This window comes from Excalfactoria chinensis, chromosome 10 (assembly GCF_039878825.1).
Source record: "Excalfactoria chinensis isolate bCotChi1 chromosome 10, bCotChi1.hap2, whole genome shotgun sequence".
Taxonomy (NCBI): Eukaryota; Metazoa; Chordata; class Aves; order Galliformes; family Phasianidae; genus Excalfactoria; species Excalfactoria chinensis.
This window is the reverse complement of record NC_092834.1, coordinates 10,266,752-10,293,043: the sequence shown is the minus strand read 5'-3', so window position 1 is coordinate 10,293,043 and position 26,292 is coordinate 10,266,752. Positions and strand designations below refer to the sequence as shown.

General features: G+C 37.3%; 1 protein-coding gene across 11 annotated transcripts in view; it reads left to right on the top strand.

The window, feature by feature from the left end:
• SEMA6D (semaphorin 6D) overlaps positions 1-26,292 on the top strand; it is a 589,434-nt gene that overhangs the window by 338,251 nt on the left and 224,891 nt on the right. For all 11 annotated transcript variants that reach the window (XM_072345109.1, XM_072345121.1, XM_072345119.1 and 8 more), the window contains one exon: positions 666-766. The gene's annotated coding sequence lies outside the window, so the exon portion shown is untranslated. The remainder of the gene's footprint in view (positions 1-665; positions 767-26,292) is intronic.

Sequence of the window (26,292 nt, the reverse complement as noted above, 5' to 3'; positions counted from 1 at the left end):
CATCAAACACAAGGTTTTTAGATACCATCCTTTATCCTGCAGATGTTTCAGTTCAATGTGTTGTTCAGTGCATTGCCCCAGGAAATTGCCTTGCTGACCAAAAAGTGTGTGTGTGCTCCCCTTGCACGTACCCAGCATAACCTTTTCAAAACAACTTCTAGTTTGAATTTATAGGAGCTTGCAAAATTGTAGAAGAGCAATTGAAACATCCCACTGGTACACCTTGACTCCTTTGAGATGCTGCATCTGTAGTAAGCAAAAAATACTCTTTGTTACAAGTGAAATTCAGCACTTATGTGTGTAGAATTGTAACCTTTGCCTCTTTGTTTAATTCTCTCCCTTGGGAAGCAAGTGCCTTTGTAAGACTGGAAGATGTAAGCTCAGTCATGGCAACATTTAGTTTTCCTTTCAATGTGCTGTATAAAAAATCTGTCAGTATGTGATAACTTTCTTGGTACTATGGACACGGGACAAAATCCTGTTCTGGCACTCTCTCTTTTACTTAGAAGAAGTCATGTCAGAAGAAAATTTAGATTTATCTCTATACAGTCTCCTGTGCAAGAACTGTAACCACTTTATAAAGCCGGTGAAGTGTCATTTGTTTCTATACCAGGAAATAATCTCTTCAAGAATGTGAATGCTGAATTTGTGCTTTTTCTTTGCAGATGCCCACCCTGTGTCTTTCTGAATTTGAATTTTGAAGATACTGAGAAAAAACAGCAAATCTTATTAACTCCATCGACATCTGGGAGAATCCATCTTATGGGTGAGCACTCAATGGAGTTACTATTACATTAATTCTAATGATCAAAGGCTGAACACATAAGTCAGTTCTCTCAGTTACTCACTGGGCATTTATCTGACACTTTAGGTTGATTGTTCAATGCCCAGAAAGTCACTGCTATGACTTCCCTCTATGGCTGTAGTGAAGACTCATTAGTAGCAGACAGCATTGTCTGTCAGAAGAACTTCTTTCCCTCTGTTTCCCTGTTGACCATCTCAAATTAATGCCTAACACTAATAAAAGGGAAAAGAAGAAGAAAGCGTGGCTCTCCTAATCACCATGTGGTAGAGCAAAGCAACATGTGGCCATAATTCAATCCAGGGCTCACTCCCTGCTTTGACAAAGCATTTGCACTTTTATTCAGAAATTGAATTGGTAGATCTGACACATTCTGTGAAACAGAATGGAAGTTCATTAAAGAAATTGCAACGCTAAGGCTTTTTTTACCTTAGAGCAAGCCTTTGGATTTTGTTAATCAGGTGCATTGGTCATTTACACTGATGATAAACATTTGAGAAGTAATCAGCTCTGGGAGGAGTATGATTTACTGCTGCAATCTGTTTTTGTTCTATTAATAACAGTAATAATGTTTGGCAGTGGTGCAAGCAAAGGATAGAACAGATTTCCCAAGCTCAGGCTGGCTGAGTATGGTTTTCCATGTCCTACTGAGAAGGGTTTGCAGGGGCCAGGCCTGTTGGAATCAAAAGGACATGGAAGAACAAGAGCGGAGGCTCATTGCAAGCTTGTCATTGTGTGTAAGGATGGATTACTGGGTTTGTTAGGATTTCTCCTATTTTATTTCTCTCAGATGGATTTAATTTGAGACTTGGATCTTTTCAATGTAGCACTGTGAAAAGAATTAATTTTTGAAGTGAAATTTGAGTGGAATTCTGTGTAAACCATGTTGAAAATCATCTTCAACTTTTTCTCTCACAGAAGGTGTTTGTGTTCCCTCAAAAGTAAAGGAGATCTGTTTTCATTAAAGAAATGAAAACTTGCAAGCTTAAAACATTAGTATATTTTGCAGGGATTAGTCATGTCCTGGATCTGTACATGATTTCATTGCAAAACTGTCTTTGATCCGTATGTATGACAATTTGCAGTGAAAACAATTCCTGCTGGGTCCATTTCTGTACTTCTGGGTAGTTGTACTTTTCCTGTAGCAGTAAACAAAGAACCAATTCCTTTCTAACACAGCTATGCTGGAAATCCAGTCAATATTAAGAGCCATCTGACTGACAGCTGAGCAGTTAAACAAAGGTGAATCACTCACATAGACAAGAGCCCTTATCTAGAATATAGGAACAGGTGTTCACCAACTTGTGCATCAGAGCAGTGTTTCTTCTTTATGGCTGATTGCTTAAATGGTGCGACTGAGCCCTGTGTAGTCCAGTCAGTGGAATGTGATAGGTCTCAGAGGGCTGCAAAGGTTACGTGCTATCTGGATGATTTTATTCAGCTTGACATCTGGCTTTTCAGAGCTGTGGTTTAGCCTTTTTCTGAAATCTTTTTGATAGCTACGTCATCTCAAGGAACTATTGCTAAAAATTTATTCATATATTTACTACCTTATTGAAGAACTGTTTTCCTCTCAGGTGTACCAGTTTGGAATGAAAATATTACTTTTGTGATGCATTTCAGTGTTTCTCATTTTGTGTGGATACAAAGTTTGGGCTCTCTTTTAATCGTTTCTATCAGAACGAACCTTTGTAATATATTTGATTGATAGATTTTATTACTCCTATTTTATACAGCAGATTTTCTTAGTGAGAGTCTTAGTTTTCTTAGTACCTACCTCTGCCCTTGATCAGCCTACTTTGTTTATTACTCCTTACTATAGTATTTTTTCCATTGCCTTTCATAAAAATAAGCTTGCTAAAGAATAAGGAGCTTCTCATGTCTTTAAACCCCTGGTGTTCTATACTGCTGCTTTCATGGAGTGTGTAATCATGCTCACTGAAATTTTGCTGCCTGGAAGTGTTCAGAACTGAAAATCATAGAGAGCTGCCATCTTATGAGATGGCTCTATTTTTTTTTTTTTTATTTTTTTCTTAATTTGCAAAACTCTTTATTTGAAAAAAAATAAAAAAAAATCTCATTGGGTAAGTCACGGTGATTTACTTGCATGCTGCAGGCTGATTTAAGATGCTTATTCGATCAGTCTGCTTCTAATGACACTAGAAATACTGTAATGGATGGAACATTCCTGGCCTGTTCTAAATTGGATTAGATGGTTTACTAATGTAATACTGGCAAGCCAAATCAGCCTGTGATGCCATGGGGATTAATCTATAGGGAATATTTGATCTCTAATGCCCATGTGCTAGTTGAAGTGCAGCCATATCTTTTGATTTAATAAACCTTTTTTATATTTCCCAACGGTATGTGTGTGTTTGAGCAGGATGAGCTAATTGGTAAAATTACGCCTTTTAAATGAAACTTCATAACGTGCTGCTAAATGGAAGAATACTAAGTACTTCAGTCTGAAAAGATTTAGCTGTTGTATACATGATTTCTCTTTGATAGCTTAAATGCTGAGAACAACAAAGATTTGGTGTTCTCTGTTAAAAGACCAAACTAATTATGCTGATACATCTTGTAAAATGCTTGTTCCTTACTGAACTGAGGAGTCATAAAAGGTACACATTCCTGTAAGTCCAATATATTAGGTCTGATTTTACTCTGGTCATCACATGATTGCACTAAAATTAACCCTAGACTTTTACAAATTTATAATCAATAAAATGTTTAGGAATTAGGTTGAAAACAAGGAAAAATATCACAGTGCCGTACTTTTGGGTGTCACTCCTTAGCACCGCACTGTCTGATTAGGTGTTGGCTGCAGATATGCTTAACCTGGGCTGGCAGATGGCTTCTGCAAGTAACACAGAGACATGGGAGAAGGAATAAAGGGAGTTGCAGAGTTACAAAGCTAAAGCTTCCTCTCTGTTTAGGAGTGTGTGTCTTAGTGTACTTGTACTCTCAGATAGCTCTTACTGAACTGAGTTTAAAATATCTGCATTATGCACAAGTAATTTTGCTATTAAATAAGTCATTCTGTACCAAATGAAATACACTGTAATTTTGTGACTGGCTTTGATAACATCAGAGGAAGTCTTCTGATTAATAAGTACATTAGGGTGTGTGTATGTATGTATTGTGTGTATGTATGCCCTGATACCCTGAGTGTATATATATACCTGTTTGTGTGTGTGTGTATGTATATATATTAACACTGAGGGTATAATTGACTCAGTTCCCATAGTTATGGCATAATGTACAGAGACCTATAATAAGCAGTCTTTCCTCATCACCTTTCCCACTGGCTTTCCTGATTCTGTGGCCTGTATTACAGCCTTCTATGCAAAGGATAAAAATGTGAAACCACAATATTCTTTACCTTCTCCTTAAAATATGTGATTTTTCCTACCAGATTATATATGCCACAGACCTAAGGCAGATGCTTCTTTCCCCACTCAGATCTCTGACGGATCCTAAATTGAATATCCCCACTAATACCCGGGTTTGACACATTTATTATATTGCATAACACAGCTGGGATTACAGGATTTCCAGTTTTTCAACCATACAGAAGCATTTGTTTCTAACCTGGGCCATTCAGAAAATATCAGATCATAAAACAATGACAGGCTGGTATACAAGAAAATGATTTTAGATCTGTTTCATGGTTTAAAGAATTTTTTATCATAAATATTTCTGTCATTCCCGGGTCTTTTCACAGTAAGTAAATCTCTTTTAAAAATGCTTTGAAAAACAGCATCATAAAAACAATGAGATCACTAAAATTTTGTCCAAAAATCTTTTCCAAGAAGCAACATAAACAGAAAGCATGAAAGTCAGATATTCTGGATGACTTACTCAGTCTCTGTAATGCCAAATATCAAAATGTCAGTACAAACATCAGTGTATTGTTCTGCATCAAAGCTTGGCTCTTTACCTACTGTATTTTTTTTTCTTAATTAGAGTGAGCTTTCAGGTATTTTGTTTCAAATGGTAATCTATCAAATATATCCAAGCAAATCAGACTGTGTTTAGCTTCCCAGCTGTTTCAGGTAGCAGGAGATCTTTTGACTGCCCCTAAAGCACTGAAAGTTGTCATATCTCTCATTAGAACAGTTATCTTCAGCTGACATCTTTAAAACGGCATATTTTTTTAACTGGTATACACCATGCATTGTGCACCAGATTTCCTTAGATTTTTCTGGAAGTGTTATCTCAGTGTAACATTAGGTTTCGTATTTTGTCTTGGTATGTAGGTGAGAATCTTCTGAATGATAGTCTGGATGTATGAGGAGATAAAATATTACAAGACCCCTTGTAGAGTCTTTCCTTTGTCTGGTTTGGTCCATTGTGACTTTTTTTTCCTGTGGAGAACTTTCTAACAGACATGGACAGCTGTCCATTGACTTATTCTAGTAGCTATAAAACTTTTCCAGCAATGGTAGGACACTTGTGGTAGTAAATCAAATTTGGGAAAACCAGAACGTATTACTTGATGCACAACTGATATGAAGGGACACCTTTTCCAATGTACTTGCTTGAATTCCGCGCAAATGCTTCTATTTATGAAGAGGCTGTGAGTTTTTCAATAGTTTGTCTGTGCGTGGACACATGCTGTCTGTTCTGCCTAGAGGAAATACATCTGAGATGCTGATGTGCTGGAAATTTGACACTGATGGATATATATCATATCTGACATGTGAGTGTTGCTATTATGCTGTAAATTTTAGCTGTGGTAGAGTTAGTCAATTTAGAAGAGAAGCACAGTTAAGAATAAGATATTAGTTAACACTTACAAAGCATGACAGATGCAGCTGTGAAATATATTTGGGTAAACTATTGAATAATGAACAGTAAGCTATGTATTAGCTGTAGAGCAATGTTACACATTAAATTATCCAAGCATAGTTTTGCCTGTTGGCATACATCTCTGTAGTGTAGACATTTCTGATGTTTGGACAGAGCAGAGGCTACACAACGTTTGTGTCATACCTATATACCACCTCAGCAGTCTGACTAACTCTAGATACTTAAAAGCCACTGCAGGAAGTTCATAAATGTATCCAATTAATTATTTGTCCCGTGTATATTGTTGATAAACATACAATTAATGCATTTATTCAGCTTGTCATGTGGCTATTTGCAAGTCACTACTTGGAATGGAACTGAAAATAATGAGGAGAAACTCCAAGAAGATCATAGAATCACCAAGGTTGGAAAAGACCTAAAAGATCATCCAGTCCAACCGTTCACCTATTACTAATAGCTCCCAAGTTGTTCTTTAGAGGGCATGTTTTACAACAACTTTAACTTCGGAGCATCTGGGATATCTCAAGCTAAAAATGAAAGATCACTGTGTTTTGGACAGTGATAGAGACTTCCTACATTTCTGACTTAAAATAATAATGAAAGCAGTAAAAATATATATGTAGCCTTTAGACAGCTATATGTATGCAGGAGATATTTACTTGGAATTTGAGATTCATTTCCCTGTGTACTATCCAATAGTAGTTCAGACTTCTGAGGCGCTTTAAAGACCCTGCCATAAATCCATCCCTGCCATTTTCCACAGCTGTGCAGAGCCATGAGCAATGCTTTGAAACCCCTGCCTGGGGGTGTGTGCAAGTCAGCTGTCAGAAACCTCTCCTAACTTTTCTCACTGTCCAAGCCTTATAACTGCTTCCAGAGATACCTGCCTTTACTGATGAACAGCTGTAATAAGCAGTTCCAGAAATATTCTGATGGCTTTCAGAGCCACATAAAGGTATAGACAGTGAAGAGCTAAAACCATGCAATACTTCACCGTGGCTGAACTGACAGCAAGAGAAGCGTAGCACTCCTGAAAATGTTACAATACACATTGCCAAGCACGCCCTGCCTTGTGCATGAGGAGAAGAAAAACTGCAGGATGATGATGATGACTTAGAGCACTGCAAGAATAACGTCCTGGTTTTGCATTCCACCAGTCTGTACTCCTTGACTTTCAGAAGCGACCATTTCATAGAAGTTGTATTTGCTTTCTTTTGATTTACAATTATTGAAATTTTAATAAGGATTGTGCAGCGACTCCAGACATCACATATTGTCAGTGAGAAATTATAACTTTATTGCCGCACACACTGACAGCCAACTCATAAAAATGAATGACATTCTATATCATAACATCTCGTAGGCTGTTCAGCATGTTAATAGCTCACTTCATCTTTCTTTAGCATAATGAGGCAGACAGTGTACCAATATTCAACGTGAAAATGAAGATTAAGAAAATTTGAATTGAAGCAAGAAAGTAGCATTTAGCAGAGGTTCAGGCAACATTCAGATAAAAAGTTTCAATTAAAGTACTGTTTGGGAGTCTTTTATCACTGGAGCAAAGCTTTGTACCAAAGACCAACACTTACTACAAAAAATGTCTATTTCCAACCGTACTTAGCTTTTGAAATACTACTTCTAAGAAGATCTAAAGTCTTTCTCTTATCCCATCGGATAATACCTTTTTCTGTAGTCACGACTGTCTGAGGTTAGATTGAGTTACAATAACTTATTTTTTTCGTTGCCATTCAAAGTAAAAATGGAGAAAAGAGAGCAGGCATTTTTAGGGCATATTCAGAGAGTGCTTTTCTTTGTTATTCTAAAAACAAACACGAGCATTTAGTTGCAAACTTACAAAATATTGCCATATAAAACACTGATTACAACATTTGAGTGTCTCTGAAGTAGGATATTAGGAAAAGGATACTCATAGATCTGCTTCAGCTCCAGGAGATGCAGATACAACATCATCAGTATTTATGATACAGAATTACTGCTTGAAAATATAAAGAAATGTAAAGCAAAGCCTCATGGCTGCTTTTCAGTCAGACTGCATTACAGAATGTTTACTGCTTTTACTGACAGTTCCCCATGTATCTACCTGAACACAGACACAGCTGTCCAGTTACTATTCCATGTCTGGGACTAATAATTAATAAGTGACTCATTAGTTACTAAGAGACCTGGTTAAGACACCACTGCAGACTTGCTACAATCAAGTATGAATGAATCTCTCCATTTTATGAACCTGAATCAATCAACTGTAACTACTTGCAGGAGTAGAATTATCCAGCAAAACTCTTCAGCTAAAGTTGCTGCTGGCTTTAATTTTGGTAATGACCATCTATGGACTCTCACTTTATCTCCGTAAAGACTCATTCTTTGGCTCCAAATGTATCAAAATTAAAGAAATACAAAGCTTTCTAAAATTCCTAAAAGAAAATACTTTTCCTTTTTCAAGTATACATATGCTTTTGAAAATGTTTGACAGATCTGTTTCATCTACTGCAATGCCTGAGCCAAATGCAGCTCTCTTGATTTGGAAGTATGTATTGCATCAGCTGGAAGGGAGTGCATCCCAGCACATGGGTACGAACAGTAGGTTGATATTCCTCCCTGGAACCAGACAGCACATTTGATCCTTTGTCACTGTGGATCTTTCCAGTGGATTTTCTGCATGAAAATTGCCAGACCAGTACAACATTTATTACATCTCAGAAATACTTGTAACTAAGCAGATTACTTTGGGGTCAACATTCATCAGTGATAGGGGTTGTTCGGTCTCCAGGGCATCAGTCCCAGTGAGACTGCCTGCCCCAGAGAGCCCTCTGCTGTTGGAAGTGGCCACAGATTCATAAGAAAGTGATTTACTTTCAAATTCGTTTGATAAGAGGATAGCTTGATCATCAGGCTTCTTTTTTACCTTTATTTAAATTAAGAGGTAATTTCTTCCGAGCACCCCCATGACGTCTGACACCTGCAATGTTGTCGACTGAGGAACAAGAAATAACAGTAACATCTTGGAAGCATTGCTAAAGACACATCCAAGTTCAGCCAATTTAATTGAATTTTCTGTACTTGTTCCAAGTACAAAGAAATTAGCACCGTATGTTCCAGATAAAAAAGACATTCCTGGTGATCTATGCTCTCCATGGAGATCTGTCTACCCATATTTAATGGTCTTCTTCTGCTTGTCTGAACTCCTTTGGCCACTGCATTTTTTCACATTTTTGCTTTTAAACTGTTCCTCCTTCAGCATTCTGTTTAGTTCATGCCATTTGGATTTTCTGTCACCAGCCAACCATTCACTCTGGTTTGTTACCTAATGGCAAATGCTGACTCCTGATTTGATTCTTTACTCATAAAGACTTTTCATTATGGCTGATTTTGAAATTTATGCTGATGTGTTGGAACATCCAACATGAATGTTTAACGATTTGTTGAATCTCACATTATGTTCATTTTCCTTCTTCCACAATATGCCTTACATTACTATTGGGTATGTTACTTAATCCTCATCTCAGTGATACACAGCTCTTTTTTTTCTTTTTAATTCAGTTAATCCTCATAGCAGCCTGACCGAAGGTTTCTCTCCCTTTCCTTGCTTTTCCTATGGTATTTAGCAGCTGCCCAGGGCTCAGTGCTGCTTTAAGTTCTGCATCCTTGCTGCTGACATGTAAGATTTTTAGAATCAATGACCCCACATAAAGATAGCTCTGAGTGAGCTGATGTCCCCTTCATCTCTCCCTTCTGGCTGTGTGCTTCGGGTCCCATCCTTCCCCCAGCTACATGGGGCTCCTCCTTGCGGTTCCTTCCCCATAATTCATTTGGTTCAATACACTGTCAAGCACATAGTGTCCGTGTAGATATTTATTGCTTTTTATTGCCATGAAATTAAGATTCTCATCTCTGCATTTCTGCAAACAAAAAGACTGGACTTCTTCACTCTCTTTTGGTGGTTTGCCTCAATCGTGCTGTATCAGTTTTGAAGGCTAATCATCCTTCTGTTGAACATTTCTTTTCACTCAAGGTCAGCTCTAAGCTCGGTAGAATACACTGCAATTACTTTTGGAATTAAGAAAGCCTGGACAGTCTGACCAAACGTAGTGAGTTTTAATCCAATCTATACTGTTCCTTTTATTCCACTGGCAGTTGAGAAGGTAGTAGTGAAATAGCTTTTGCAGCAGCTTCGTATATTTGATTTTATCAGTAAGTCTTAGTTCCTAGATCTGATTGCTCATTGGAAAAACTCAGAAGTAATTCCATGAAGCTAGTGAGTTTAATTTATCCCTATGTCGTAAGCGAGTTCAGCATAGGACTAGACGTCTGATGCAGATAATTATTACTCTAAAGGTTATCCAGCTTTGTCTTGAATTTAGGATGTACTGCTGCAGTGAAGGGTAACCAGGATGCAGACATGTCTGGCAATATTGTAGGCACCAACAAATTTATTGAAGGAAATACAGGGCTAGCCATATACATCACTTCTCTCACTGGCAATACGAAGGTGCTGTATACATCAGGGGATGACAGGGAGGGATTGTCTCCTAGGTTGATGAAATCGCCTCTCAGGCTTGCAATACAAACAGCAAAAATTGTTTGTGTAAATCTAATGCACGTGGGAGGGCTCCAAGTGCCATTTTATTTCATTTGAGGATGATTGCCTTGAATTTATGACTGTTTAACAATGTAAATCTAGGGCAATTTGGGTACAATTGCATGGTTTACCTCATTTTGCATCAATCTGTAGAGTTCAAGCTTCTCAGCTAGTGATGTGTGAACAAACAATCTAACTGATGTCTCTATTTTCCTGTTTACAAACTTCTTTATTTTCATCATGCAGTTATCTGTGATCTTTTCCTCTTCACTTGGGATTTAGATCTGGTTTATCAAATTTTATTTTTCTATATTATGTTACTATTTAGCTAACGCCATTTGTCTGAGAAATTATCTTTGCAACTGCTGAATGCCATTTGTGGTCCCTTTTTATTTTGCTTTTCTTTCCCCCAGGTAACATTGTTCATATGCGTTGTTTGTAGTGTCATTGGCATGCAGGAAATACTCAGATATACTTCGAGTCTTAACTGACCTTATAAAGCAGTTGATATTTTGTATAATTATCTGAGGGATACTTCAAAAAAAGAGGCTTCATATCCCTTTATACCATTCAAGCTGTTACTTGATTTCTGATTGCCAAATGAGCGTTTGGGATGAAAACTGCAGATTTCTCCACTTTTTGCTTCTTCTTTTATTTATTTATTTTCTAAATACATATATTTATTACAGACCTAATTCCTGAAGTTATCCTGAGGTGATATGAGCTTTTAATTTGATCTTGCATGTTAGTGCTCTGATGTGCAAGCAACTTATTTATAGCTTTTTTGTCATTTTATGCTGGAAGAAAATTCTTCTGTCTGCCTATCTATCTGTCTGTCTGTCTGTCTATCTATCTATCTATCTGTCTATAAACCTATCATGTCCCAAGGAAATGCCTGAGTTCTTGTATGGTGCATGTAGTGTGTTCATGATTACTGGAGTTTAGTGCTATACAGTTTCCAGTTTGTTTTCTTTGATTCAGCTTCTCGGAGGAATAGAGACTGGCAACAAATAGAAGAAATTAAACAAGCTTTTTATTGACAAAGCTTTTCAAGCACAGAACTTGCTCCCAGCATTTCTGCTCAGCATACAGAGGCAGAGAATAAATGCAGTCTGCAAAATTAGAAAAATCATATTCAAAACTGTAGAAAATCATATCCATCATTAGTAGGATTCTTCTGTAACAGCAGCTTTGAAAATGTGCATGACGCAATGGGAGAGAAGCAGTTGTGTAATGTGAGATCAGGCCGTAGAGGGTCCTGAGATTCAAATCTCTGGCACTGAAGCTTCCAAGAATTTGTCAGCAGTAGTTTAGGTCTAATTCATCTTGCCTCCCAGAAGCAGTTGGATTAGATGACCTCAGAAAGTCATTTCAGGCACCAACTTCTGTGTTCATCAAAGTATGTAACTGACTTTCAGGATTAGTAGGGATTATCATTACATTTCCTATCAGTTCGTAATACCATAGTTTTAGGTTAGGGGAGCACTTTTTCATCTAAAATGTAACAATATTTCTTACTGTATAACTTATGAGCTCTGACATTCCACTTCTGCCTTTGAGCACAGAGAATGATTTTTCATCGGAGAGCATATAAGAATATCTCAAATTAGTCAGCTCCTTACATTTTAATTATTTTTAGAGATCTACCAGGTAATTACATTCATGCTTGAAGTGTGTGTAAGGACAGTGAATGATTTATACCAGTAGGAGTAATAGCATTGAGACATTAGCAAGTGTAATAGATGATGCAATGGGTCACTTGCTTATTTTAACTCTCTCACACATAAATAAAGAAAAAGAAAAAAATTTACCATAGCCATCTTAGCAACTTTCTTTTACTACATCTGTAATCCTGCCTCATTCCATGCATTTGAGGATCTATTTCTAACTCTTATTTTAGACATTTAACTTAATATTGCATTGTTGTTCTCAAAAAACATTGGGTAAAATTTGAACTGTGAACCTTAACATTACCTTGCTTATTTCCTTCTTTGTTCTGTGAGGTCAAAGCTCTGTTCCCATTTTAAAATATAGGTATATATTTAAAAGCCACTTTAATTCAAAGTGTATCATATATGTGTGTGTGTGTGTGTATGTGCGAGCATGTAGGCTAAAAAATATTAAGAAAAGCAAACAGATACAACATTTGGCATGGGTAAGTGCTGATCAGATATGTTTGTGTTTTACTAAAGCATATTGGGATAGTTGCAAAAATCAGTAATAGATGTCTCAACAGAACATATCACCTGGAAAAAATTCAGCCTCATTTTCCTGATTTTAAAACAACTGGAATGGAACTGAGACCAACTCAATGAATGTCCTTGTCTGCCCATGTTTGTTTCCTCATGTGTAAAACAGAAATAATAACATTTCCCTCCCCAATATGGTGTTGCAAATCTCAATTAACATGCTTTCATTGCCTTAGCAATAACATGTTTTGTTCTGTTGGTCTAAATCCATTGTAAAAGCTACACTTGGGCAACAGCAGAATTGGACTCTATGGTATTATTAGAGTTCTAATAATCATAACTCAAATCATAGTTAATTTCACTTAGGGATTTAAATCTACACAGTAAGAGATATGAAAGCACTGTTGTCCACAGACTGAGAAGGCACAATGGGATTAAAAGTGCAAAATCTATCATGCTGATGAAATACTAGAAGAGCTTGAAACTAGGTAATGATAGTCTTCAAACTGTCTGACTAAAATAAAATAAAATAAAAAACTAATTAAAATAATAAAAATGATAAAATGATAAAATAAAAAGCTTCTGTGCATTAGTGCAAAGGAATCTTATGCTGCCCTTGTGTCAAAGAGAGGCAAGATGCTATCTTAAGTCTGCAGATAGGGGAGTGTAAGTCTAGTGTTGAAAAATATGTGCTCTTGATTCTTTGCACATATTCAATGTTTCTTCCATATATTTCTGCAACTAGATAGGTTTACATCACTATTATCTGAATGAGGCATGCTCTACAAACCAGAACACAATAGATGTTAAATATTGACTTTTCAGTTGGAAAGGTGCATTTATTACCCAACTGGAATAATTTTATCTTAAACACATGCATGAAAACAGAATCTAAATGCTATAGAATTCTTCTGCTAAAGTAAGGCTTATAGGGTCATAATGCTTCTGACTTGCCTTTTCTTACTTCCACTGCTGTCAATTATCTGATTTTAGATACACTCTTCCCATTATGGCTTAAATAATGTTGTAATCTAATTTAAAATTGTTGTGCACAATCAACATTTGTGAAAATCATTGTTACAGGTTTTCTACAGATGGCATCACATTTTCTCATTTTCTGATACCAAATGGAGTCATCAAATAAATACTAAAATCTGCCTTGAAAATATTTTTTCTCTCTCTATTTAAAACATTTTAGGTTTTGTGGCACTTTCCTCCATTATGAAAGTACTGATCATTTTTCCTTCTTCTTTTTTAAAACATGGGACACTTTCAGAACTTGTTTGGTTAGTTCTTTACCAAGTTGCTATTTAGCATAGCCAACAGAATACTAAAGGCCATTGTTATGCCTCCTCACATCCTGAGCTGTCTCAAGCCCAAAGTAGGGCAAGTCAGTCAGACTTCAATTGTAATACCAGGACCAGACTTCTAGCCTGCACTGAGCCCTATCAGGCCCTGCATCTGCTTAATGTAATTCCCAGTACACATCCATTCACAGGTGAATTCAGCTACCTCAGCTTTGGCACCAGTCTCTGTGTTGTGGTGCATATAGGACACCATCAAAACCAAATGCCATGTCCATTCTGTATGTTCGTACCTCAATCAGTCCTGAGTATGTTTTAGTTTTGGTCCAACTCTTGTTAATCTTTGAGCAAGGCTGTTCTATTACAGAGTCACAGTTCAGGTTTAGTTCTGACTGGAGAAAGAAATAATGTCTGAGACCAGATTTGGGCTGTATTTGATTCCCAGACTCATCTCTACCCTAACCACTGAGCTGTTGCGTCTGTCTTTCTCTGACCTGATAAATATTTATAAAGTTAAAGAAAACAGCTGTCCCATGGGGTTGATGGGGACATTTAGCTGAAATATTATCCCTGTTCTGCCTAATCCAAAGCAGAGCTGTAATGTGGGTCTCTGAGTGTTTCAGCAACTGAGCTGTTTAATGCATGGGTTTTTCCTGCTCACAGTCCACAGCCAACTTCAGAAACATTTCTAGTGAAAATGTTATCTAGCAAAATCCCAGATTTAACCTTCAACTACAACAGTGACTGGACATTCAGAAGCCCTTCTACCACTGCAAACTGCTGAGGACAAGCATGCCTCACATCATGAGAGTAATTGCTGCACTTGATAAATCTCTGCAGAAATGCTATCCTTAAAATCATTATTTCTGTCCTATCTTGAGAGGGCCTGAGGCTATGACCTTCTGCTCAGAAGCTTTTCTGGAGGAAATTAGAGAAAGAAAAATCTAGATTTGATTAAAAGATGTGAAGATGAGTCACTTCAGCAAACTGACAGCACTCATGTTTCACAGTCATCTCCTTTGGCATCATTATCACCTTTAGTCAATTTGGCTCAGGGAGAAGGAAAGAAGTCTTTGGGAGGGTGAGATTTTTCGTTATGTGAACCAGCAGCTTTATTTCTGATATTTGAGATACCACTTTTTGGCCTAGTGGAGCTGAAAGTTTTTATTTTTACAGCTTTCCGCTTTACTTACCTTCTCGCCAAGTCATAAAAGTTAAGGTACTGCAATATTAAGTCTATTCATGTCTGTACACAGAGCTTATATCTGCAATATCCAGTATAAAGGTGGTTTTGCATGACTTCCATTTAAGCAGACATTGCAGATCTGCACAATAAGGGAGTATAAGAAGAACCATCCATCGTCTAACTGCTCAAGAGGGTGTAATGCATTTATTTCCTACGTCCAGGCATCTTTAAGTGCTGATTATTCCTGACTGCCAGCATGGCCTTTCGTAGCTACAGGTATTGGATATAATTGAGAACATCCATCAGGTATCTCTGAATTCTGCCACAGAACTAAGCCTGATCAAAATTAAAGCTGGTGAAAAAGAAAACTGTGATGGAGCGGTTTCCCACTGGAAAATGCGGATTTAATTTAAGCAGAACATTTCAGAGACATCTTTTTGCTTTATAAATATTATTAATGATAATAGAGAAAATAAGCTTTCAAAACAACATAAACTATTTCATTTTAACTTTTTGTAACAGATGATAATCGAATAAAAATAAGATCAAATCGATAGTGAAATTAGAACTATTGTTGAGATGAACTGTTTCTATAGAGTGATTAGGCATTTCTTTTAAACTTAGTCTAGAATTTACAATTAATTGCAAGTTCCCTATTTTTACCTTTTATTTTATTTATTTATTTATTGAGAAAGAACTGTTGCAATTGTATCAGATATTTTGCCAAAATCCTGCAGTTAAAATCTTTGCTAAAGATCTTTGTTAAAATATTTTGAATGTCAGTGAAAGTTGTGGTGAAAAAAAAAGCACAGAGTGAAGCTTTCCAGCAGTTTGTGTGATTTCTGTATGAGTGCCTGCCTTGGAACCATCTCATTTTCTGTGGAGATTTAGCAGCTCTCTGGATGGCTATAAGGACACAGAAATGTCAGGACTAAGCCAGAGGCAGAAGCAGGAATCAAGGGTCAGGAGTGCAAATATGAGGTGGATGCAGGAACTAATGCACAGCTGAGTTACAGCTGGAGTAAAAGGCAAGAATGATGGTGAACTCAAGTAGGTTTTGCTCCTTTCAGGAGTCAAGAGGTGGGTGATGTGGGAGTTGCCAAGGCCATCATGCTGGCTTCTGGCATCCAGCAACAGCATAAGGCCATCTCAGACTGAATCTATGAATCTATGTATATTCACTGCATGACACTATTACTGACCCACATGGGAGTGTCTGTTTCTGCAAATGCCCTTGTACTGAAAGATAGCCATGATGCACACAATGTAAATCAAAGGAAGTAAGAGGCAAAGATTCTGTATTATGCTAGTCTTGATCTCAGGAAAGAAGGGGATATATTTGTATTCCAGCAGTACCAGCATACCTGGGAAGTAAGTTTTACATAATACTGTGTCCAAGAGCAGTTTTGCTGAGAAGTCCTGTAGGGTCACCTTCACACACAAGTAAAATCTAATTTGTGGGTAAACAGTCTGCTAAAAGTTTGGCTTTCCTTTCTACAGAAAGTAAGCAGTGAGGAAAAGAATGCTTTGTGATAACCACTTCTCTACTGATACTTGGAAGATGGCAAAGGATAGTTCAAGAGCTTTGATGATTTTCCCCCTCTCCTAGATTCAGCTGGTTTAAACAAAAAAGGCAGTCATTACTGAAACTTGTTTGTTATTTTTTTTCTTTTTGTTGTTCTTTTTTACAGTATTTCTTTCCAAATGCTTGGGTGCTATTGATAAGGAAAATGTGCTTCAGAAAGGTGTCTGATCTCTGCTTCCCACTGATAACAGAGCTCCAAAGAAAAGAATGACAGTCCTTTCTGGTTAAAATTCAGTCACTCATGGAGCAGTGTAATCCAGGTTATATCTGCATAGCTTGGGGTACTCCAGACTATCTCTATTGAGCTGCTTTGACTAGCTAATATGAACGCATCCAGCAACACAGCCAGGAATTAGCGTGCCAAAATAAAATAATGAGAACAGCTGGAGGGAGAGAAGCCTGCCAGAGGAGGGACTGAGGGATGGGAGCCGAGTCCTCAGGAGCAGTGGGGAGAAGAGAAGGGTTATTCAGGGCTGTGGCAATTCTCTTCTTTAAAAAGAAAAAAAAAAGCAAAATGGGGCTGTATTTTAGTCTCTGTAAAGCAGAAGACATTTTCAAAGTAGCTGTGGAAACTTTAATCTTGATTTGATTGTTCCTAGGTTTCTTTTATTTGTGAATATTCCAGCAACCAGCCTTTGATGTTCCCTTTGAGCATAGTCTTATCAGGTCCGGAAAATAGCTGCATAGATGAATTTTTTTCTATTGTATTAGCCCAGTTTGAAAAGAACCTAATTGACCTGCAATAATAATAGGTTTGACTTTAAAGTTTGATCTCAGCTTACAAGGGCTTGCATCTCCTGGTTCTGCCTTTTGAACACTTAATCAAGAGACATTTTTCAGCTTCTAAAAGGCTTTTTCCTTATCCGCATCTATGGACAGTACCTAATGGACCTTATCCATTTATTCATCAGTGTCCACAACTGTGAAATGTGATACCTTTGTGTTTTACAACTTAAAAATGCTTTTTATTTTTAGGTCAAAATGAAAAAAAAAAAAATCCATTAGACTTATTTAGCTTTTTAAATGTTTGTTTTATAGAATTTTACCTCCTTTGTGTTCTTGTCCCAGGGCATTTGTATAAAACATGCTTTAACATGTGCAGATGGTTGCTTTGATTTTTGTGGCTGGCAGTAGGAGTCAGGTCTCACTCTCTGTGAAGCTGCAGGAAAGTGATGGGGTTGTAATAGAGAAAGGGGATATTGCATTTGCCTTGCAAGGAAGAAGAAAAGTTATACTGAAAGAATGAACATGATGGGACTTTTAAAAGACTCATCAGGGTTCTTTTCTGAGGCTCTGCCAGCTCTACCAGGTGAGAATATGGCCCAGCATTTTTTTTTCTGTAGACTCTGGCCCGAGCGAGCCATAAAAAGTCAAGCCAATGAAGTTTTTATTGCCATACATCTGACTGCCTTGATGGAGAAATATGATGATCTGCTACTGAGATGCAAAATTAGATTCTGTATTTGCAGCGTCTCTCTGACTTCCACTCTGTAGGCCAATATAATCTAACTTACCAGGTCAAAGGATGGAAAATGTTCTTTCTGAAGCAAAGTATTGATAGCATTGCTGCAGCTCGATTCTGCAGGATGCACTCAGATTCAGTAGTTCCCACTCACAAGTCCATTGATGAGAACCAAAGCCCTGTACTTTCCACACGCTGGGCCGGATCTACACAACCTGGCTTCATGCTTGTGTAGTTGAAATTCTCACATCGGTTAATGGGAATTGTGTGAGAACAAGAATTTAGTAAAAAGTGAGGATGGCAGGATTTGGACCTGTACCAAACGCCTGGGAGAAGGCTGTGCTTCCTGCCCTCTCAGTTAGAAGTTGGGTGTTGTGAAACAGCCAGTAAAGCCAAGACAGTTGGCAAGTGAGCAAGGCAGAAATAATGGAATTAAAGAGGAGAAGGACTTTTGCAATTAAAATTGCATGTACTGGCATTTCTAGTATGTGGCAGAGATCCTGCACATTTCACTCCTGAGTAACAAAGAACAGAGCTGTGTATGTCACCATGGAAATGTAAATGGAGCTCCTTTGACAAACAGAGAAATGTATGCCGTTCCTTTATGCTCAAATGAACTGTTTGTAGTGAGATGCAGGAGAAGAATGGGATGTCTGTTACAGAAAAGACAAGAAAATGCGATTGTAGTACCTTGTTCTGCATTCTGTTATACTTTTATTAGGAGTTAAAAATACAGAAGCGTTTTTTTTTTAACTAATTAGTCTGTGCAGTATTTATAGACAGCAGTTGAAAATGGTGATAATCAAACTTGTAGCAAATAGCATAGAAGAGATAGTACTCATTCAAGTGCTATGCCTCTTCTACATGCATCATATACTTACTTATCTAAAAGAAAAATGATGTGTATTTATGTGTGGGTGAATATTTGAGAAGGAGTGGGCGGCTGTTGCAGCTTTGTGAAGTTATTGGGAAAGATTTTTTTTTTTTTTTACTTTTATAATCCACAAATGTTTGTTAATTTCTGTTCTAATTCTGATTGTGTTTTACTGCTCTTTCTCGGGGCATGTACAAGGAGCTCGAGATCTCATAACTTTTCTAATATGCTGAAGAAATCTATTTAGACTTTACTATGTGCTTTTTGGAACAAGGAGCTAGGTAAATAGCATCAAGTGTTTTCTTTGTTGCTCTTTTAACATATGCTTATATTTTTCATACACTTTATTTCTGCAGTGCTTCTGAGTTCAAGCCCCACAGTGACTGTGAGCAGTGAGAGTCTAGCTCGATGTTTGGGTATTTGAACTAGAAGTGTTATAGGAGATAAGCAGGGGAGATGGAGTTCTCGAGTCAATCGCTCTAGAGTCAAACACAATGGCAAAGAAAACAGAGCTGGATTTAAATCCAAACTCTTTATTTACCTTTTTACTCCCCAAGGAGTTATGCTTTACAACTGTCAAAAGATGAAATAGCTTTAAACACTACAGCAAGCCAATAAACTTTACAATATCCTCTTTTCCTCTTAGGAATAATGCCTTGGACAAGGTTTATGCAGCTCAGAGAGGTAAAGCTTTAACGGTATCTATTACTCACTCTTGTTTCTTTTTTGTTCCTGTAGCATCTTTAAGTCATATTTCTGGTTTACATTTATCCATTCATGACGTTTTACCCAGCTGATACTTTAAATATGAAATCTGAAGTATTGTGAGGGAACGTGTCATTGTGATACCGGGTTTTCACAAGTCACAAAAGTTCTTCAGTAAAGTTAATTAACAAACTAATGAAAATTACAAACAACCTGAAGATTTTCTAGTAACAAGAGGTCAGTAAATCATTAATTGACTCTGAGATACATGGCCATAAAGACTTTCAAGTGACTAAATTGGTTTATTAAAATGTGCTCTGGAGTAACCATTACCATATTCTTTATACATTATGAATTAACTCTCCCCCCCTTTTTTTTTTTTATTATTGCTTGAAATAAATGTGTATTTAGGAAAATTAGTGGACATGCAGTGCATTCAAAGGTAATAATAATCACCCAACTTGTGATTTTTTTTCCCCAAAGCAAGGTAAGGTGTTGCTCCTAGCTTCCTTGTTGTTAAAAATGCAACCACTTTTGAGATGAAATCTGGAAACAGCAACACTTCACAGTAGCTTAGCACAGAAATCATCCAGCTGAAATTGCAGGGTGTTGGGGAAACAACCATGGTACCTTACATCATCGTGTTTCACAAAAAAAAGTTGGTACTCTGCTTCTAGGATGATAGATTTTAGGATGACTTCAAGGTAGCTTTTCCCCAGAGGCCTTCTGAAATATCCACTATTACTACTTCCTGCTTTCTGGTCACCATGTCTCACAGTCTAGATTTGATCTTGATTCATGCTAGATAAAAAGATTTCATATAACTTGATGTGATAAAAGACTGTAGCTTCCTCTTCCTCCCCTGTATGTGTGCACTACTTCATACTCCTTGCTGTTGTCCTTTGGGCTTGTCTTGATGGAGCACTTGCATGAGATTGGCTTCTCATCTCTCCATACAGTGTTTAACTGTACAGAAACACTACAGAAATTATCATGTCACCTTTATATTGGCTTGCCAGTTAATGTGATGTTCTGCACTGATCTTAATATCACGGAAAATATCTCATGATATTTTCTCTATGTTACTTTTTCCAGACGTGACATTGGGTTGTTTTTTTTTTATGTTTTTTCCCCCCACAGTTTATATTGTGCTATGCCTGTGGGGAAAAGAAGGAATTCTAGAATGAGGCAGAATCAGACTAACGGGTGCTTTCCATTATGAAACCCAGCAGTGGTTGTGAGGGGTTTGAGCTGCTGTCCCAGCTGTAAAAGCTCTGGGAACATAGCTATTCCTCTGCAAATAGTACTTGGGTTCTCATGAGCAGCTGGATTTGGTGTTGCAGCTTTTCAGGGAGGAGGATACGGTGGGGCTGTGGCTATAGCAGAAGGAGGAGGCACAACTAAATACATTTGAAGAGATATATTTGCAGGCTTTTATATGCAGCAGTTACAATCAGCTGCTTATAAAGTACTCCCCAGTTATCCTGGCATCCCTAGGGAGTCAAGCCATGTACTGTGCATACCAAAATAAAGCATGCTCCTCAACTCAAGTTCTTTTTTAAGACACCTGCAGTTCAACATGAAGCACACTACAAAATTAATAGCATTCAGCAGTAATTGTTTCCAGCCCAAGGGGTTCAAACAACCCCAGCTGCATATAACGCCTTAAAATCTCCATAGCTTGAACTGTCTCTGTAGCCTAATTTGGGTTACTTAGCTCATAAAACCTCATCTTAACACAAAAGTAGGTGAATAAACAAAACTGAGAGTCAGTTTTACAGTATATATTTTTTCCTGTATCTGTGGCTGCAATAAACATGTTTGCTTTGCAGTATAGTTCTGTTTTGCATCCATCTGCCCTCAACTTACAATGAGTTCTGCAGTAGGAAGATGAGGAATGCTGGCATTCATCTACGAGTAAGGGAATGTGCTTGGGGAGAATCTCAAGTAGAGAGACATATTAAGCAACAAGTGTGCCTTCTGCTTTTAGGATTTGTAACTGCAAGGACATAAAACTTCACAGCGTTAGGTTTATGGTGCTCTTACGCTCTACTGAGTGACTTGAGAATGAGAGGATTAAAAGACAACAGGCGGAAAGAGAGCTCTAACTTCTAACTCTTCCCAAAGTGGTAATGAAGAGTCTGATACAGAGAAATGTAATTTAAATTCCTCCCTGTGCAGTTTATAAGATTATGCAGTTGATTATATTTAATAATAGATCTCCTTCTGTTCTGTAGATTTTTACATAAGGATTTGGTGAGATGTATATCTGCTTTAGCTTTCAATTTGTAAGCTAAGAGGAAGAGCCTTCTGGCTTCCATGGGTACTGCAAAGCTGTTCTGGGTCTGAACAGGGAGGCTGCAGGGGCAGATAGAACACAGGCACGTACAGCATTATTAATTTGTTGCTAACAGAATACTGTAAAAGTTTCTAATATGTCTTGTTGTGGCCCAGTGGAGTTTTAGCAGTGTTTCTCATGTTCTCAGACATCTTTTGCCAAAGCTTTTCTGCTTTGGCTCACTGCTGACATCTGATTTTCATTTATTTTCACTGAACCTCTTAGATGCCTTCAGTCTTTGGAAAGGATTGGCTGTGCAGTTTGCCAAAGAGGTAAATTGAATCTAGGGTCTCTAGCGTACAGAGAAGCACCTGTAAAACACTGTTTTTAAGGGGAATGTGACACTGGTTATGTGAACTCACTTCTGCCTAAAGTCTAAGATGGGCCCCTGGCCATCTAGCAGCCTTTGAGTAGTTTCAAGTCAATGAGCCAGAGTTGGTGTGGGTGCATGTGTGCATGAGTTTGTAATGTAATACACTGAGAGAATCATCAGAAATAGAGTAGGAATGTGTTCATCTTTCCTCTGAAACAAAGAGATGTTAAATGGTGGTACTCCTGTTCCAGAAGCATTACTCACAGAAAAGTAATATGCTGAAGGTAGGACATAGAGTGAAAGGAGATTAAGGAGGGCAAAGAAGAATGCATCCCCAACTCTATTGAAATAATCTGATAGTCTCACTATGATTCCTGTTGTATTGGTGTCATATAGTGAAAATTATTGGAATTTATAGTAATTGGGTTTCAGTTGTCAGATTAATCAGGTCAAAAGTCATTTGCAAACTTAACTAGTGCCTCATCCAGAATGGAGAGCTCTACTGAACCTGCATGGGCATGGTGTGCAGGTTGCTATGGGCACTCACAAACTTTGCCTGTGAATTTGCTCTCTTTATAAAGAACAACTGAGCTTTCATGCCGTCAGTCAGGTACCATTCACAGTGAGAAACTTTAGTGCAGTAAAGGAGAAAAGAATCTGTCCAGAAAAGACTGATTTGAAGAGACAAAGAGTATAAAACTTTGTGCATTGTCTTCTAGGAAATGTTGTGGTAAATGAAACAGCGGCATCGGTTTCTGTTCTTTGTTGGGAAAGCAGCTTTATAACCTGGCTATTAGGCAGCTTTTCTAGGTTTGCTCTTGTTTATGAATTCCAATAAAGAATGAAGTTAAAAATAATAATAAAATAAAAGCAAGAGAACCATTTTCAGCTAAATCTCACTCTAAGCAAAGTAGGAAAGGAAGAGAGGTGCAGAGGAAGTTAAAAGAATGGAAGAACTCGAGCTATTACAGAAAGTTTATGTAAGAAAGACTAAAAATTTGGAAACCTGTCTGTATTAATTTTGGTAACATGTTCTTACAGAACTCCAATATCTCAAAGCAGGAAACAGTATCGAGCGAATAAGCCAGTTCCAGTATATAAACAATGGCACAGTAGCTATATGAAATATATGAGATTCCAGAAGAGTAATGTCCAGGAGGAAAACTGCTCTAGCAGGCAGTACAGGAAAGTTCTAACATAATCTTGCTAACTTTCTAAAGATAGACATTGTGGTCATCTTAGTAAGCTAGGACAGCTATGCTTGTAGGAGACTGCTGCATGCAGAGTTATCACTATTCATGCAGTTAGTATGTACCAGAACATCAGTTGCAGATCTGGATTTAATGCTACTGTTTAACCTAGACAGAGAAGTTATACTACAGTGAATAACATCTTAATTGATACTTTCTGCAACATCAGAAAAAGCTCCTGTATCAGATTAAAAAAATAATAATAATTTTCAAAGCATCATGCACCTTTGAAAATAGTGCACAAGCAACTTCCTCCTTTCTCTCTTCTCTAAATAGTAATTCCCTACGTATGTTGCTTGCCCATCTCTTATCCCTGCAGGATAAGACGCAGTGCACATCACACCACTCCGTCCCATGCTGTTCTTTCTTAGCACTGGAAACATTGTCTCAGGCACGAGGCTTGCAAGTGTAGACACGCCTGTAAATGATAACCTATTCTACATTCATAAGGTTGGAGAATTCTCAGTGGCAACTAGAGATATTCTCACAGAATAATTGTATGAAAATGTTCCGATTCACCAAACCCTTTTCCCATATGATTGAACAATTGAACATTGATCCCATTCTAATTTACGTGCAGAGGAACTTGAGGTAATTTTATGGCAGTCAGAGATGAATTCTAGATTTGCACTGTAAGTTGATTGTATTTGCTTCACTAATCACATTATGATGTTCTGAACACTACAGTTACAAGTTGTTTAAAAATAAAATATTTCTATAGTGTCATTCACAGATACTAAAGTTTTCACCTTCCAGGTTTTTCTTTACTAACCACGCAATGTAAAAAGGTGAGTGAACTGATTCACAGAGAAACAGTAATCAAATAAAAAATACAGCACAGTTAGACCAGTTTATCAGAAAAATCTATTTTTTTAATTATGTTGGTGGTTTTTTTTTTTTGTTTTTTTTTTTGTTTTTTTTTTTTTGTTTTTTTTGTGCCAGAGGAACATAGCAGTGCTCTTCATGAGGAGATATTCTTATCTTATAGAAGATGGAACAATGAAATTCATTCATAAAATGAAGATGAAACAATTTTCATGCGTCTCTTCTTCTTTCTGGAAGGTGGATGATGACAGCACTAATGAAGGTTAAGTAGATTGAGGAAGGCTTTGTAGAATATCTGTGGGAGATCTCAGATATGTGTAGCTTATAGAAAAAGCACTGTAGCATCTACCACATCATGTGTCATCTTAAGTGAGAAAAATCTTTCTTCTATTCCCCAGGCATTTCAAATATAATTATCCTGAATACAATGGATGAAGAATCCTATTAGTAACAAGTGTTCAAACTCGTCCTATTCTTCTGTTTTATTATACTTGGATGTTTTTCACCACAATTTTGGAAAGTTTTATTTTGTTGAGTAATATAGTGAACCAGTTATTGAAAATGAAGCCATAGGAAAATACAAACATGCATTACCCTAAGTCAGTTAAGCAAGACAGGAGGTAAGGAGTCTTCCCCTGTTGGACACATGGTCCAAGCCCAGTCTGCATCCTGTGTTAATGTCAAGGCACTATTAGGACTGTGCTAGCAGATGAAGGCAAGCAAAAATCTTTTGAATCATCTCTCTCTATCCATCGGTATACTTGTCTTAATGTCAAACTGAGGCTATAGGAATAGTTCATCTCTTTGCAAAGACTTGAATGGTAATGATTTTTTTGTTTTGTTTTGTTTTTGTTGTTGTTGTTGTTGTTGTTTCTGTGTGGCTGGATCCTGAAAAACTTGTTTTCTTCAGTAATTAAAAAAAACCACTTAACTGTGGCTGAAGGAAGGACACTTACTGCAGAAAAACCACCATCACAGAACCAAACTAGACCACCAGATTTGTTTGACTGTGCCTGAAGAAGTTAGCTGTGCCAACATCAGGCTGGTGAAGTACTCAAGGCAAATACATATTAAGTCTGCCATTCTTAGGAAACTGTTTCTATACATTTCATTTGCACTGCTACTTTCTGACAAATATATTCATCTTCCAAATGGGAGAACCCCACCATTGCTTGAATTCTGAAAACCAAAGGGCATAGTTATATGCATAGACTGTCAATCTCTTGGTAGTTTTGACATGTTTTCCCAGAGATACAGCTAGGAATGAATGTAATCTGAAAACTCTGACAGGAGTCCATCCTGTCCACATAACTGCACACTCAGGACAGGGATGTGCCTCTTTTATGAGCTCAGTTCTCATCTTGAGTGATTTCCAAGCCCTAAAAGGGAAAGGCAGGGTTGATTCTGTTGTACATGACATTTTCATTAAATTAAAGAGACGATATTTCTTTTGGCCAAAGCAGGGGTACTGCAACTCTAGAAAGTTTGGGCCCAAACTTAAAAGAGATTGATTGATGTCTATTCTATTCAGCAATGCAATGAAAACTTACTTCACTGGCCCTGATATAGAATAGAAGTCATAAACACTATACTAGTATCAACCATTAGCTCAATCTGTGAAGAAAGATGAACAAGACTAGTTAAAAAGGAAGGTCCAGCAAATTAAAATCAGTGTTGAGAAAATATATCCTTCAAGCCTAGGTGCCAGGCAAAATAGTCACATTGGGAGGCAGCATACAAGAGCATTCATAGCTGCTAACAGAGAATTCAAGGGAAATCATATTAAAAATAGGAAATATATTTGTAGAAGAAAATAGAAATGTAGCAAAATATAGAAATGAAAGCTGGGTAGCACTACAAGAGTGAGAATTTTAAACTCAGTGCTAACATATGGCTATGGGAGCTGGAGCTACCCGAAGTGTAAAATCAGACACCTTAAAAAAAAAAAAAAAAAAAAAAATAAAAAAAAAACAACAAATGTCTGTAAAAGATTCTGATTCTGGATGAATATACTTCTAACCAAAATGGGGAGATAAGAAATCAAAATCAT